Genomic DNA, 18,419 nt, shown 5'->3' with positions numbered 1-18,419 from the left:
TTGTTACAAGGAATGTTTTAAATCACATTTGACTCTTTGTAGTATCCGTTTTATCTTTCAATTTAGTATTCAAATTCATTATAGTTTTAATATTTTTTGGCATATTTTGATATTTTGTTCATTATGAAAAAGTTTTATGATATTTGAAGATAAATATCCAAAGATTAGGTAAAGATTTATAAGAAAAGTTGATAGGTGAACTATCATATGAATTTCTGTTGATTAGATCGGAATTTGTATTACTGTCAGTATTAAAAATTATTTTGTTGAGAAGTTTTATTTGATAAGAATTTTCGAATGTTTCTAAGAAGTCGCGAGATTTTTTTGCTTGAGGAAGGGGGTGTACTAATTTTTTCTATTCTTTTTTCAAACAGAGTGTTAAATTGATTTTTAACTGGTTTTTTCATGAAAATTAGTAGGTTTGACATAACAATCAGTGATCAAGGAATTATCAGTTTATGGATAACTCAATAGTGAATTATTATTTTTTATCATATATATTGACAACATCAAGAATTACATGAGTTGTGTCTTAAAGTTTTGCACAAATGACATCGTCAACATATTTCTTGAAAAGAAATTTCAAAACTCAGTTTAGGAAGTATGTTTTCAAAAAGATCGTCCATTACATAGTGAGCTATAATAGTTGAAATAGTAGCTCCCATTGGTGTACCAAGAATTTGTTTATAGTATTTATCTTCGAAAGAGAAATAACTTGGGTTGAAGGTGAAATCGATTATTACAATAATTTTTTATTGTTTATTGAACATTTTTTATTTATATCATTCCATCTTATGAAAATACTTTTCTCCACTAGATTCATAGGTATATTGCTAAAAGTGAAATCACATCAAGGTTGATCAGAATATAACCTGAAGGTAATGATTTTTCGTTTATAAAATTGTAAAAATCAAAGGAATCCTCAATATAGAATTCATTTTCATAATTATAAGCATCAGTGAGTATTCTAGTTGAATACCAAGCTCGCTGGTGTCACTTGAGTACTACAATGAACCATATTGCGAATTGCGATAATGAAATAGGTATTGATTTATTAAAGTTTCCAAAGAAACATTTTTGTTAATTTCATCTTTTAAACCTTTTTTGCAATGCTATTTTGAGAGATTTCACGAAATTTTCAGCAAATCCATTTGTAGATGGGTGATAGGGTGGAGATGTATTATGTTTAATTCCGTTCAAACATAGAAATTTAGAAAAATCTTCCGAACAAAATGGGAAACCATTATCGGTAGTAACCCTAGGTAGACCAAATCTACCAGAACACTCTCTGAATCTCTCAATAGTTGGACTAGAGTTAGTTGAGTTCAATATAAAAACCTCTGGCCACTCAGAATAAGTATCCACAATTATTAGAATCATTTTGCCATGAGATGATCCAAGAAAATCAGAATGAACTCTTTCATAAAAATATGACGACCGATTACAAGGTATTAACGCTGCTTTAGCTGGCTCTGCTCTAGATGAAGCGCAAATCCTACGATTTCTCACAAAAGTTTCTATATCTCCATCTAAAGAAGGCCACCAAAAATAAGCCCTGGCACTAGCCTTCATTTTGTAATACCTTGATGGGTCACATGCAACTGTTTCAATAAATGGTTACGTAATTTTGTTGGTATTACCAATCGATACCCCTACATAACTACACCATTATCAATTGATAACTCCTCTTTACGGCTATAAAAAGGTTTTATCAATTCATCAGGCTCATTAGGAAACCCATACCTAACATAATCATAAAGTCTTCCTACAACTAAGTCACGTCTAGTACATTTACATCAATAGCTGCTATTTGTTCCATACAATTTAACTAATCAAAATTTTCAGTTAAGAATTCATTTGTTTTCAATGGAAGACGGCTCAAACAATCTGCATGGACATTGTCTGTTCCTTTGATGTATCGAAAAGTGTAGTCAAAACCTGACAAAAACAATGACCAACGTTGCAATTTTCTTGCAGGCATCTTAGGTAAACTTCTGAACTCTGCAAAGAGGGCTTTTAATGGCTTGTGATCTGATGCAATTTCAAACCTTTTTCTTACAAGATATTGATAAAACTTTTGGACAGCCCAATATACACTCAAAGCCTGCTTTTGCGATATTGCATAATTTTTTTCAGCTTTCGACAAGTCCGAGAGACAAAACAGATTGGCCGTTCACTACCATCAGGCATGAAATGTAACAGTGCATCACCAATGCTCTATTGGCTGGCATCACACCTAATCACATTGGTTTTGTTGGGTCAAAATGCACAAGAACTTTATCTGAAGCTATTTCCAATTTTGAAAAGACTCTTCACACTCATCATTCCAACTAAATTTTGAGTCTTTCGCAAGTAAATTGTAGAATGGTTTTAACTTTACAGCTAAGTCCTTGATGAATTTAGAATAATAATTTATCATTCCCAAGAATGCTCTAAGTTTGGTTATATCCTTTGGACGTGGTAACTTGGCAATAGCCTCAACTTTTTTTTTGATCTCTTTCTAACCCTGCTGCAGAAATTTTATGTCCCAAGTAATAAATACATTTTCCGAAAAATTGACATTTTTTTAAATTTAATCGAAATCCATCTCTGTCCAAACTTATGAGAACCTCAATTAAGTTTGATAAATGCTCTACATTATCTTTGCCTGTGACAACAATATCATCTAAATAACAAACGGTCCCTTCACAACCCTGAAGAACCTTTTCGACAATACTCTGAAAAATATAACAAGCGGGTTTTGTTCCATAAGGAAGCCTTAATACTTTGAATAATCCATATGGAGTACTCCATGCCAAAAGTTCAGCTGTTTCCTCATCGAGAACTAACTGGTTAGAAGCATTCGAAAAATCTAGTTTTGAGAATCTTTGACCCCCTTGTAAGGCAGCACAAATAACTTTGATACGAGGCAGAGGATGATTAAAATCCTTCAAATATTTATTAAACGTAATTTTATAGTTAGCACAGATACGAATATCCTTTTCATTTGGTTTTATAACAGGCACTAACGGTATCCCCATAGCAGTTTTGGGCACCTTTTCAATAACCCCATCTGACTCTAATTTTTTAAATTCCTTCTCCACCTTATCCCTAAAATCAAAAGGAATTGGATGTGGTTTCTTATAAATAGGCATTGTACCCTCTATTAGTGCCAGTTTTACTACCTCTTCTTTATAAGTTCCTATTTCATTTCTAAAAAGATCTGAGTATGTTTTTAACAATGCATCGTAATGTATCACGATGTTCAGAATGAATATTAAAATTCTTTCTTGAGATCGTACTCCGAGATAACTTTTTCCCTTCAAAGAAAACATAAGTACCTCTCAAAGTTAAATTATACCTTGACCATATATCTCTCCCCAACAGTGGCTTAGCAGCTCCTTTTACCGCAACGAAAGGAAACTTATGCTTAACTCCACTGATTGATACCACTGCTGTGATTTTACCTACAGGATATAGTACTGGCCCATCATAGTACCTTAATATTATTTTTTTTGGCTCTAATTCAACTGGTGAGAAGTGTTTTTCATATATTATGTGAGGCAAACATGACAACCCAGCCCCAGTGTCTACTTCCATTTCAATAGGAATGTTATTAATTAAGATATTTATATACACTGGGTTGACATACTCATCTCTTAAATCAATATTAAATGAACTAATATTAAACTGATATTATCAACAAAAGTGTCAATATTTTCCATCTCAGTATAATGGTTTCTATCTACTCGAACTTTACAGGCTGATGAAATATGCCCCTTATTTTTGTTTTACAAGGTTTTTGGGAGAAGGTTAATTAACTACTTCAAGTCTAGATAGTAACTCTTTATTTCCGGCAGTCCACCTCTTGACGTGTGTCAGTCACAGAACAATTTTACAGGTCACTAACATCCCCCTTATTTTGGATGTCCTTTTTCCAGAATTATTAAACATATATATGTATATACACAGCTATTCAAATTCGTTTCTGTACATGGGGATCTCGTAAACGATAAGAGATAGAGTGTCGGTTACATTGTGACCTATTCAATGATGTAAAGAACAAGAATATAGCTCTTTTGGTTCTAGAGATATACAGAAAAAAACAAAAAATCCCAAATTATTTTTTTGCTTATATCTTCTTTATTCGCAGACGTATTGAAAATCTGTTCACATTTTGCTATTGACACTTGATGTGGGTTCTCAGAATACATTCATGAATCTTTTATACAGGGTGTCATCTGACTTGGGCCACCCCCCATCTTTGAATTTTTAAATACTGACCTGTATTTTTTGTTGTAGTTTTTGGATCGTAGACGTTCACTTTATACTGAGAAATTAAATTAAATTTTATACTTCGGGATGTTTCGGTAATATTCAATTATAATTGTGTGAATTATTCCCTTTTAAATTACGGCCCTGGAAATTGGTTGACTGAGTTGAATAAAAACATAATAGCAACTGTCACGTCTCCCTACAACTCTACGATACATAGAGTTTTTCGATAGTTTTTTTTTCATTTTTAGGTACCTATTCATATTTTTTCCGTTGCTCTGAGCGTTTTCTACAATGAACTTCGAATAAGAAAACCTTTTATGATTATTTGAAACATATCTACAAAAAAATATATTATGTGTGTTTTAATAAGCAGAAAAAGAAATGATACCTATAATAACATCCGAAACGATCACTATAATTGTAATGAAAATTGAAATGAAGTAATTTATATAGGTATCCAAAAAAATTATTGGCGCAATAAATGTTCGAATTGGAGTCCTTCCATTTCGAGACATTTTTAAACTTGGTTTTTCATATTATTTATTGCCCTCTCTGCCAGAGTAAATCCTATTTTTCAATGTCCCCCATAGAAAATAGTCTGAAATAGTAAGATCTGGTGATCTTGCAGACCATCTTATTGTCCCATTATTTGTCTCGAAATGGAAGGACTCCAATTCGAACATTTATTGCACAATTAATTTTTTTGTGTATATAAATTACTTACTTCATTTCAATTTGCATTATAGTTATAGTGTTCTTTTTGGATGTTATTATTGCTAGCATTTTTTTTCCTGCTCTTCAAAACACATATAATATATTTTTGTGGTAGATATGTTTCAGATAATCATAAAAAGTTGCTATTTTGTTTTTATTCAACTCAGCCAACCAATTTCCAGGGCCGTAATTTAAAAGGGAATAATTCACACAATTATAATCGAATTTTACCGAAAAATTCCGAAATATAAAATAAAAGCAAAAGTTTTTGAGACCAATATTAATTACTCATTGCCTAATCCCAGAACACCTCAATAACACTTCCTTTTTGTAGTATATGTACTTCTTACTTAAAGTTTGTCATTCAATACCTAATTTCTCTAATCACTATGTGTGACATAATCTCTATATTTACAGGGTTGTTTAATTACACGACCCGTTCTTGTTCTCATGCAAGGTGAACTAGTTTCCTCTCATTTCTCACTGGTGAGTGATTCGTTTGGTATGCTAATAAAAGAACTGCTACTAGCGTCACTACCTATACTATAACATAAGTACCTATAACATCGAGATTATCAGTCAAATCAGATAGCTCATCATTCCCTGAACTATTTTCCACTACTTTCAGAAAAACTCTTTGTTGTATATTTCCATCTTTTAACATTTCTGACCAATTTTGATTATATTTATTTTTTGATGTGTGAGAACTCCTCTCTATCTGTTTTAATAAATTTACGATTTCGTCTAACTGTGCAATTGTTTTCTAACTTTATTATATATGATTTAATACCAGCTTATTTCACAATTTTACCATTTTGCCTCGGTTGTCTAGGTTTTACTTGAACTTTTACTAAAGTGTTATTTTTTAAAGGTGTCAGTATTTTGACCCTTTGTTTATCATATTTTTTCATGATATTTTGAGTTTTTTTCTATGAAAGAATCATACTTATTTTTGTTGAAAACTTTTGATTTAATTTTTTCTACCTCTGGCATTAGAGTTCTCAAGTTTTTTAAGCATTTGCAGGTGAGTTCTCACTATTTAGTGGTGTATTTCTATAATAAAGTAGTACTAAATAGGGGTATTTTTTATCAAAAAGACTCTTTTTAGAAAATGTTTTACTGTTTGTATTGTTCTTTTTACTTGTCCATTTGACTGTGGATATACAGGGTGTCCTGGACTTCCTCTTTTCCTCTCGGGAATGTATAGATGGGGTCAAAATATCACCAGTACTTCATATAACTTTTTTTCCTAAAATCCTTCGTTACCAAGTAACGGGCCCTCGAAGTTACAAAATGAAAAATGTTTTTCTTTGATAACTTTTCAAGTGAATATTCAAAATCATCCAAATTTTGGTAATTGACTAAACAAATGAATTCCTTTGATGAGCTTTCATGCAGGAGTCAGTTGTTTTGCTACAAAGTCAGGAACGGACTACCCCCGATGGTCCACACCCCAAAACTTTGAAATGACAGATATTTTTCAATATTTTTCAACAAATTAAGGTTACTTGGACAATTTTATGAATAAAAGTACTCGTGTGGAAAGTCGATCGGAGCAACGAGTCTTGATAAAAATGTAGTTTCACTCGACGACATCAAACCCGCTCGTCCACCATTATTTGAAATGAATAATTATCAAAGCAGAAATAATAATGATAACGTTAATTCAACAACATTTATCCTGAGATGTCTACCATTATTCGAAAATATTAGTTTTTAAGGAAATGGAAATGATAGGTAAAATGTTCATAACGAATTTTTATAATGCAAACACGTTTAACTAACGAAACTCAAGAGCCTCAAGAGCAAACAGAAATGAAAAATCCGCTACAGAAACTGCTCGATATGACCACCTTCTCTCTCTATACATTTTCTTAGTCTGCGAAGACACCCTCTCTGTACTTGAAATAGCATTCCAGGGTCGTTTCGTATGGCTTCACAATGTAATGTTATTCTATTCAACAATGCATCTCTTGTGTGAATAGGTGTAGCGTAAACAAGGCTTTTTAGATGCCCCCACAGAAAGAAATCCAATGGATTTAAATCCGGAGACCGCGATGGCCATGAATATGGCCCACCTCTACCAATCCATCTATTGTGGAAAATATGGTTCAGATGGTCACGCACAATCAAACTAAAATGAGGAGGAGCGCCATCATGCATAAACCACATATCTCTTCGGGTTTGCAATAGAACATGTTCCAAAAGTCCATTCAAATCGTTCTGAATGAACTCCAAATAACGTTCTCCATTCAATCGGTCCTGTAGAACGAATGGTCCTATAAGATGGTTTCCTATGATACCAGCCCAAACATTCACGTTGAATTTCCGTTGGTGTTTGGTTTGCAATATCCATGGGGATTTTCTTCGGCCCATATATGGAGATTATGAGAGTTGATAACTCCATCTCTACTGAAACCTGCTTCATCAGTGAATAAAACTCGATTAATAAAAGTCATATCCTCTCTTTGCCTATCCATGAACCAATTGGCATATTCCAGTCGTGCTGAAAAATCTTGAGGTGTCATGGCATGTACCTTCTGGATGTGAAATGGGTGGAGCAGTTGTTCCCTAATTATTCTATGAATAGTGGACTTGGATGTATGGAACTGTTCTGATAGATTTCTGATGCTCATTGAAGGATCATCAGCGACGGCTTCCAAAATATTTTCCTCCAATACAACGGTACGTACAGTCCTAGGAGCGCCCTCACCACCTCGTTTTGGCAAAACTGTACCTACAATAATATCGAAATAAAACAACGTGCTCAAATTAATTATCAATTATTACATACCTGTGTCCCTCAAGCTGCGATCGACACGCTCGAATGTTTCTCTTGACGGTACCGTTCGATTGGGAAAATGCTCGGAATACAGACGACGAGCTTCTGCAGCATTACAAAATGCTCGTCCATAAAATACATGCATATCTGCATATTCATTGAATGTAAACTGTTCGGCCATATCAAAAAAATTCAAAATATCCTATAGAATATTGACAATACAATGATAGTCATATGACAACGCACCACTCAACAAAACAAAATCGCATTCCAGTTTCTCATTTTTTATCAAAACTTTCTAAAAGGTTTTTTTGTCAACATCTGTGAAAGAAATGGAACATAATTATTCCCTGGATATTTTTCACCTGATCATGTGCAGCCGTTTTTGTAGTTCATTCGTTTGCTTTTTATTAGTATAGTAAATATTTTTCCGATGTGCGTTTTTTCAGCTAAATTTAGATTCGTGTTAAAGAATTTCTCCCATAAAATTATAATTATCAGTGAAACTCCTCAACAGTTTAGCTGTGAAGAAGAATTTGAAACATTCGAATGTTGAGTTTCATGAGATTCAGATAACTGATCAACACGAAACGTGATTATTCCACACGTATTATGTACATACAAAATATGGAATGAATTCGATATTTCATAGTAGAGTAGCTTGTTAGTTTAAAAACACCACGAATCTACAGAACTTGATATTTCTTTTGAAAAAATATCTGCTATCACAATTGTGACTTAAACTTCCATATAGGTACTGTACTTTTTGTTTACGACTTCATTTTAGCATACTTTGTATTATTCCTGTTATAAATGTTGTTGAATTAACGTTATCATTATTATTTCTGCTTTGATAATTATTCATTTCAAATAATGGTGGACGAGCGGGTTTGATGTCGTCGAGTAGAACTACATTTTTATCAAGACTCGTTGCTCCGATCGACTTTCCACACGAGTACTTTTATTCATAAAATTGTCCAAGTAACCTTATTTTGTTGAAAAATATTGAAAAATATCTGTCATTTCAAAGTTTTGGGGTGTGGACCATCGGGGGTAGTCCGTTCCTGACTTTGTAGCAAAACAACTGACTCCTGCATGAAAGCTCATCGACGGAATTCATTTGTTTAGTCAATTACCAAAATTTGGATGATTTTGAATATTCACTTGAAAAGTTATCAAAGAAAAACATTTTTCATTTTGTAACTTCGAGGGCCCGTAACTTGGTTACGAAGACTTTTAGGAAAAAAAGTTATATGAAGTACTGGTGATATTTTGACCCCATCTATACATTCCCGAGAGGAAAAGAGGAAGTCCAGGGACACCCTGTAGAGGAGATGTTATGTATTGAAACTGAAGCCTACTGAACACAAAAATTGTGGAGCATTGTCTGAAATTAGTACCTTTTGGATACCAAATCGGGAAAACATAGCTTTCAATTAATGTATTACATTTTCAGCTGTTAAATCATTACTCAAATTGGCTATTTCTACAAACTTTGAGTAACAATCAACTACCAAAATATAGGACTCTGTCTGAAAATGAAAAATATCTGCTCCTAACTTAACCCAGGGCGATTAGGGAACTTCGTGAGGCGTTAATGGTTCAAGACCTTGAGTTCTTTTGAAAGATTGTCATACACTACATGCTGATACCATATCTTCTAATTGTTTTCTCATAGCTGGCCAGTAAGACGACAAGTTAGCTTTTTCTAAACACTTTTTATGGACTATAATGCAATTTTCTAGGATTTGTTCTCTTAGAGCTTTGGGTACCTACTACATCGAAGATAATTCAGACCTGTATTTATAATAGAATTTGATATTTTCTGGCCAATGTTTTATGTTTAGGCATTGCGGGCTTCCTAAAATATTTTTTAGATTAGTTAGTTCTGGATCGTCTCCAGTCATTCTTTGAATTTCCTTTTTCTTATTTTCAGATATATTTAGAGTAAGTTCTAAACTGCATATTTCTGCCTCTATCTCAAAATCCTGATTTTCATTGAAATTTACATCTGATCTGAAGGCTCTACTCAACGTATCCGCTATAATTTTTTTCCTGGTTTATATATGAGATCAAAGTCATATTTTTTTAGCTGAAGCAACATTCGTTGTAATCTCGGAGGACAGAGATGTAAAGGGTTTCTAATTATCGCTATCAAAGGTTTATGATCCGTTTCAACTATACATTTTTTCCCATAGACAAATTGAGAAAATCTTGTAATCCCAAACCAACATGCCAATAACTCTTTCTCTATTTGGGAATATCTCCTCTGAGTTTCTGTTAGAGCTCTTGATGCATGAGCACAAGGCCTTTCTTTTTGCAATAAAATGGCTGCCATCCCATATTGGGTGCATCTACGGAAATAGTTGTTAACTCATTAGTATCAAAAAAATTCAAACAAGGTTTTTCAGACGACACTTTCTTCAAATCAGTGAATGTTTTTTCATGGTTATCATTCCATTCAAAAACTGTTTCCTTTTTCAGAAAAGCTCTCAAATTTGCAGTTTTATCTGACAAGTTATTGACAAATTTGCCTATATATGTGACCATACCTAAAAATATTTGAACATCTTTTACATTTTTTGGTGTTCGCATATCTATTATAGTCTGTATTTTGGACTATACTTTTCTCACTTATCTTATGTCCTAAATATTTAATTTCTCTAACTAGGAACCTGCATTTTGCTTTATTAAACTTTATATTATGATCCCTAGCTATTTTTAATACGTTATCTAATATTCTATCATGCTCATCGATTGTCTTGACAAAAATTATAATGTCATCTATATAGACATCATATCCTTCTATATTTCCAAATATGTTGAACATTTGTTCCTGAAATACTTCAGGAGAGCACGAAAGACCATATGGGAGCCTAGTAAATGAATACCTCGCAAAAGGTGTAGCAAAAGTACACAATTTTGCAGTATCAGAATCTCATTTAATCTGTTATGGCTGCCAGTTAGCCATTTTTGCAGTTATTTTCTCCAAAGTAGGGATTTGAAAAATTTGTCTTCTAATGTATTTATTTAAGTCTGTTGGGTCCAAACAAATTCCTAAAGTTCCATCTGCCTTTTTCACTATTACCATGGGATTCACCCATTCCGCACTACCCAATACTTTTTTAATTATATTGTTTTTTTCTAGTTTATCACGAGTTGATTTCAATTTTTGTTTCAATTTAAATGGAATTTTTCTTGGTGGATATACTGTTGGTTTAGCTGTACTATCTTTTAGACATCCTATAACATTGAAAGTATCTTTATATTTTTTTCAAAAGTGCATCTAGGTTTTCGTTATGAACTGAATTTTCTATTGTTTCTAATCTTTTTACAAGTTCTAATTCAAGACACCCCCTGAGTTCTAATATTGGAAAATTTTCTATTTCCACAACATAAAACATAATTTTTGGCTTTCAACTACTCCATCTTGATATAAGATGTATCAAGATGGAGTAGTAGAAAGCCAAAAACTTTCTTTTCCTAAAAAATTAATCACTCCTGAAAATATAACTCCTTCAATTCATAAAACATAAGTTCTGCTTGTTTATTTTGCTTTTTGCATTTTAGATAACATTGTTTTATCACTGGCAAGCTATGATCTGTATATGAACTCAACCTAACATTTGTATTTTGCATTTTAGTCAAATCATAGTTAATTTTGCTCAACAAACTCACTGGTATTACATTTGCCAATGCTCCAGTATCCATTTTGAACATTATGGCATTACTTTCATTAACCTCAAAGTCCACCATCCAAGACTCTCCACTCACTGCCCCAATCTCCTTAGGTTGGTTATTGGTTGACTCGATACTACCACATTTGTTACACTTCTGTCCAAAGGCTGAGCATTTTCCATAACCATGTAATCGACCACATTTCTGGCAATTACTTTGCTCCTTGCTCTGTCGTATATGGTTCTTCTTGAATGTCTCTGACTTTGACTGTTGATACTTCCTTGATTGACTAGAACACAGGACATATATTTCAGAACTACCTTCAGCAAACCCATTCGTTATTTGTCTATTATAATCTCTGGTATTTTCTGCGTTGACACACATATTGATCGCCTCCTCCACAGTTTTAGTGTCTTCTTGTAGCAGTCTCTCACGAAGTCGCTAAGATTTCAATCCGTATACCAACATATCCTTGGCTAACGCTTCTCTCAACATGCCAAATTCACATGAAAGAGAGAGATTTTTGAGCTCTGTTACAAACTGTTCTATGGTTTGTCCGTCTTTTTGTTTGAATTTCAAAAACTTGTAGCGTTCAAACGTTAAATTCTTCTTGGGGTTGAAATGTTCGTCAAACTTTTCCAGAAGACTGTCCACAGTTTCATTTTCTTCTCTCTCAGTCTTGAATGTATTATATATTCTGATTCCTTCGTCTCCAATCAACGTTAAAAGTTGTGCAAATTTTGTACTTTCGTCCTTTTTACTTATTTCTGTTACCTTTAAGTACATTTCGAACTTTTGTTTCCAGAATTTCCATTTTTCTGAAAAGTTTTCTGTCATGCACATTGGTGGGATACCTTGGAAATCCATAATCATCGGCTGTATTTTCTAACTTTTTCTTATTCAATTATTAAGCACTTTCTAATAATCACTTTCTGTGTAGTATTTTCCACAAATTAGAGAAAAATTATTGATCTCTTGTTCAATTTTTTTCTTTTAGGGAACTTAGTTCAAAGTTCACGACTACGCCATGTTTTATAAGGTTTTTGGGAGAAGGTTAATTAAAACTACTCTACTACTTCAAGTCTAGATCCGAGAATCCATTTTTGTGTCCCTTTTTCGTAGACGCATGCGTCGACTTGGTTGTCTCCACGTCATTCTCGGGCTTAGTTGTCTCCAACTAAGCATTGAGCAAACATAATGAGGTAGGTAGTTAGTTACAAAAGGTACTTACCTAGCTCTGTATACATTAAAATTATGCTATTTAAGCAAGAGTTTTCAGGAGATTTAGTTTTAAAGAATCCATCGTGAAATAAACAGTAGCTGTGTGTTTTTGAATCGACACTAGTGACAATCTTCGAGTGAAATTCTATGAGTTAAAGTAATATCAACATAAAACTAGATTTTGTGTGTATTTATAAGAAGTGAAAATCGAAATGCCTGGTTACTATTGTGTTTTCCGCGGTTGTTCAGCTAGAACCGGTGAAGGAAAGAGTATTTTCAGATTTCCCCAAGACTGTGAAAGGTAAATATTTTTATACATCTTGGGAAATATGTTTGGGAAATGTATATCTAAACTGATAGTAATGAGAAATAAATCAATTTGCTATATTTTAAAAGTAAATTACTGACTATTTTCAAAGTTCGAAATATGTGACGATGAATGGGAATCTTGAATATACTTTCAATCAAATAATTAAAATTAAATAGATATGGTTATAAAAGAAAAATAAAAAAGAACAACTTCAAAACTGATATATTATTTCTTCCTACAGGGCAAAAGTTTGGTTGGAAGCTTGCAGTAGGCAAGATTTACTACCAAAAATCGATTCACTTCACAAAAACTACAGAATTTGTGAGCATCATTTAGAAAGTAGGTACATATCAAAGGGAACTGTGAAAAATACATTACTACCTGAAGCAGTACCGACAATATTTCCACCCATTTTAAAAACCGGAAAAGACCAATCTCAAGTACCTCTTAGAAAAGTGATCATTCTGCCAGGTATGTAACGTAGGTACTTAGATTTATTATGGAAATTGAGACTTAATCCTTTTTTCAGATATCACAATTGTTCCACCCTCAAAGTGTTCTTTTGTGAAAAACGCAAATGATGAAATGCCTTCATTCTCCTTGATCATAGATGGTAAGTTTATTTTTAATTTTAGTAAGTGGTTACACCATTTGAATTTTATATTTTTAGATATTATGTAAATTACACCTTGTAATAAGCACTCTCTTATTCAGGTTTCTTTTCTGACCAAAAATTCGATTTTTCTGAGTAGATAAGCAGATCTATTTTTTTTGTTTAAGGTCGAAGTACTTCTCGAGAAGTTGGTTTGCAGAATGTTTCAACCTGCAGTGTAAATGTGGAATGCGAAGAAATAATTTAACCACCTCTACTTTCGCCATCTACTTTCACTCAAACTGAGTTGAAATTAAGCAGCAATACTCGACGAAAACGAAGATAGCGAAGTAAATTGAAAATTTTACGAAGGAAGAAAATCGAAAAGGGATCTAAGGCGACAACCGGTTTATCAGTGAATACGTTTTTAAAAGGGTGTGCTGCGTTTCTTGAGCATCCTTTATCGGAAGTGATAAAATCGCATGTTGTACAAAAGAACAAGAAAACTATATCTCGCAGATATTCTTCAGAAGTGAAGCAGTTTGCTTTGATCAACTACTTTTCAAGTTCTAGGAATTATAGACATCTTAGCAAGTTATTGACTCTTCCAACAAAACGATGTTTGCAAAGGATGACCCAAAAAATATCATGTAGGCCGGGCTTGGAAAATTCATCAATATTCAAGGCACTTGAAATTAAAATTAAAACAATGCTCGAACAGGCCAAGCGATGTGTGATATCTGTGATATGACTTTAAAATCCAATCTTTTTTTTGATACAGGATGTGATGAAATTTTTGGTTTCGAAGATATTGGAGAGGCAAATAAGAGGAATTCCATATGTAGAAATGTTCTCGTTATTATGGCTAGAGGACTTTATTCTCCCTGGAAACTACCGATTGCTTTTTTTTTCATCGAATCACAGCTACCAGCAAAAAATCTACGTGATAATTTGGATAAGTGCATTTCTAAATTATCCAATATAGGTCTGCATGTTGATGGCATCGTGTGTGACATGGGCTTCAACTTTTATGAATTGTCAAAGTTATTAGGGGTCACTTTAGAAAAATCTGAATTTGAGCTCGGTGGTAAAAAACTTGTTTATATTTTTGATCCAAGTCAAAAGATAAAAGCCACCAGAAAACATTCATTTCATTTTGAAGGCAAAAGTACATCTTGGTCTTTTGTGCGCTCTTTTTATGAGCAAGACAGGGCAATTTTATAGATTTGCACCAAATCTTACCAAATCACATATCACTCCAAACAATTTTGAAAAAATGAAAGTGAGTCTAGCAACACAAGTTCTAAGCCGTACAGTTGCCAGTGGCATGAATGCATTCGTGGCAATGAACTTACTTCCTGCTTTCTTTTGGTACAATTCAAGTAATAGAGACATTCAATAACCTTTTTGATTTGTTGAATTCGTGTTCTTTACAACATCCCTATAAATACAAAAACGTTTTTGAAGCTTCGAAATTCCAATTTGATTTTTTTGAAGAGGCTCTAACGTTTTTGAAAAATCTTGAAATTTTCAATACAGAGGACAAAAATGTCACAAATCGAGTCAAATTTAGAAAATGCTGGATTATTTCCATGAATAGTGTAATTAAAATATGGGATAAGCTATCCAAATTAAATTATAAATATTTAAAAATGAGACGACTCAATTCAGATCGTCTTGAAAATTTTTTTGGTGCTGTAAGACAACAATGCGGAAATAATGTAAATTCTACCCCCATACAATGTCAAAGGGCATTCCGGAAGTTGTTTTGCCAAAATTATTTTCATTCCAATCATATGAATTGTAAGAATGATTTAGATGATTTATTAATCAGTATACAATCCACAAACGTAAATGATATATTTATATCAGATGAGAATCACTTTTCTCCAGCCCTTGCCCTTCCGGATTATTATTATAAAAATGAAGATGTAGGTACTCAGAATTCATTCAGTTACGTTTGTGGATACATTTTAAAAAAAGCTCTTCAAGTTCATACATGTTATGTGTGCCACTCTTTCAGCACGAAGTGCAGGACTTTGGATGTAAATCGTCTGTTAAGCTATTTTAAAGCTTATACTACGGAAAAAAACATGTTTGGAAATTTGCGCTCACCACCAGATGAATTCATCAATTTTATATATCAGTTGGAATGTTTATTTAACAATCGATTTACAGAAATTTCTACTGAGCGAGCAGTTTCGAATATATTATTCAACCTAATGAAGGATGTAGATTTTCTTCATCCCTTGTGAAAATTTTCCAAAAATATACCTAAATAATCTATTCATAAGAATGAAATTTTTTTATAGTATCAAATATACTAATAGATATCGATAATACCAAAGGAAACTTAAGATTCTGTCACATTTTTAAATCAAGAGGTTTTGATAAAATATCTTGTTTCATTATTTTTCCATTTGGAACCTTACTTAATTAGAACCCTCAGATAGATTGTATTGATGTTGTTAATGAAAGTTTAAGTTAAGATTACATAAAATAACAAAAGTCACTTCTATTCATTTCATCCTTGGTGGACTTATTCATTTCAGAGGATATAAAATGATTATATAATAATATAAGCATTATTCTATTATCGTAACTTTATTTTAATTTTCCATCTAATGAATTGGATTTACAAAATAAAGTAATTTATTTCTTAAAAGCCAATTCATCATTAATAATAATAAATTGGCCACATAGTTGAATATTCTCTATTATTACTGCGAAAGTTGTTCAATTAGCAATATAAAAATTGAATGAAGTAAGATGCCCTTCACACTATAATTTTATATTTCACAGTGAGCCCACGTACTATACTAGAACGTAAGAGTATGTATTTTTATTAGTGTATATCACTGAGAGGTTATTTTTCTCAGTGAACCAGGTTGTCTATCACTCAAAATATTCGGTTCGGAGTTGGGACACCGAACATCAACGGATCCGACGTTAATGTCGCTTCTCTGTGGTAGGTATTCTCGATCTAGATATTTCCGGCAGTCCACCTCTTGACGTGTGTCAGTCACAGAACAATTCTACAGGTCACTAACATCCCCCTTATTTTGGATGTCCTTTTTCCAGAATTATTAAACATATTTATGTATATACACAGCTATTCAAAACAGTTTTTACATTCGTTACATGTATACTTCCTAAATTTGCATTTTTTAAAATCGTGATTTGGTTTAACACATTAATAACACAAGATCTCCTTACTGGTACTAACCTCGAAGTTTTTCTATCATCTTCTACCTTATTGGCTTCCAAAAACTGGTCGAGCCTTTCCGAAAAAATTTCCCAGTCGTCACCTACATCAAAATTATTGATGTTGGATACATTTCCAGTGTATACCACTGTAACATCCGGAACAGTACTCATTTTCGTTGTATTGGAGAAATGTGGTTACCCAACCTCAACGAGATAAACCTCCGTCCGAAAAAAAAAAAAAATATTGCTGCAGTTCCTTCTTGACAACCAATTTATCTCGTCGCCAAATAATTGTTGTATCTCAAGCGAGATGCCAATTAAAACTTTTGAATAAATCACACAGCAAAATTTCAACATGAACACTTTATTTCTTTACTAGACTTCGACCTTTTACAAGAATGACGAATAACATTTTTGCACCAACATAATCAATTTTGCCAACCTTAGCCTAAGAAATATTCAATATGCTACAGTAAGCAAGTTAAATTAAATGATTTGTTTTTCAAATTCAATGTCAAGCTCAATGAATATACATGAATGATATCTCTTTTTTCGATTTGAATTGTATAAAAGGCACGATGCAAAGTAAACAAGAAATTGTCAAAAAAATCTCAGATCTCATTTCAGAAATAAACAAAGAAAAAATTTGACCCCTCCATGGAGACACTAAAAAAAGTTTAGATGATGAAAGAAAACTAGAGTTCCTATGATGAATCTGGTCCAAAAAGATCATTTGAAAAACATAACAATTGAAATCATTTCTCTATTAATTTAGTCTTACTCAACATTCAGTCCCATCGGAACAAAATAGATGAACTTTATATATTTTTAAGTGACTTGCTTACGGAACATTGGTGTAATAAGCACGAACCAATAAGCATTCCTGACTATACTGTAATATTGATTAGGAATTCGGCTCTTGGTGAATTGACTTTCGTACAAGTTAATAAGTTCCACAACTTGTCCGAAGACAAATCGTTTGAGTTTTCCTGCTAAAGCAAAAAAAAATTAATATGTACATTTTATGCATTTACCGTTCACCTTCTGCTGATGTAGATATATTTTTTAATAACCTAACCTATTTATTATTTGAATTATCTGTCAACTCATCTATATTATTGACTGGTGATTTTAACATAAATTATAACAATGAGAAATCGACATATACAGACTCACTCAAAAATTTATTTTCAACTTTTGACTCGAATATGTACGTTGATTCCAGACACTCGTGTTTCCCAATTCTCTCTAGCTCTTGTATTGACTATGTTTGTAGCAATTTTGATGTACAGAACGTATCATGCTCAGTGATACCATCAGGTTTATCAGATTATCAAGCAATTATGTATGTATGTATGTATGTCTTGACTCATTAATTACACAAGGCAAACTTAAGTTTGGGAGACTTTACAATAGAACTAATTACAATAGGTGTTATCAGAATTGTCTAAAGATTAAGTAGTCCAGTTAATTTATCGAATAACCTCAGAATGAGAGGTAATAAGCTAAATATTTGTATACACGTTTATTATGGCGTTCTAAAAGCTGTCTCAAAAGTCTTATATAATCTCATGTCTGTATCGGAAGTTATACGAGGTCAAAGGTAAAAAAAAACAGTTTTTCGTGGTTATCTCAGTTTCTATTGCTCCAATGATGTT

General features: G+C 32.7%; 1 protein-coding gene across 8 annotated transcripts in view; it reads right to left on the bottom strand.

The window, feature by feature from the left end:
• Window positions 1–18,419, bottom strand: part of LOC111515066 (serine incorporator TMS1) — a 275,478-nt gene that overhangs the window by 122,613 nt on the left and 134,446 nt on the right. The window lies entirely within an intron of this gene.

Source organism: Leptinotarsa decemlineata, unplaced genomic scaffold (assembly GCF_025532065.1).
Source record: "Leptinotarsa decemlineata unplaced genomic scaffold, Ldec_3_MD MMD2_P_RNA_scaffold_14, whole genome shotgun sequence".
Classification (NCBI taxonomy): Eukaryota; Metazoa; Arthropoda; class Insecta; order Coleoptera; family Chrysomelidae; genus Leptinotarsa; species Leptinotarsa decemlineata.
This window is presented reverse-complemented; position numbering and strand designations above follow the sequence as displayed.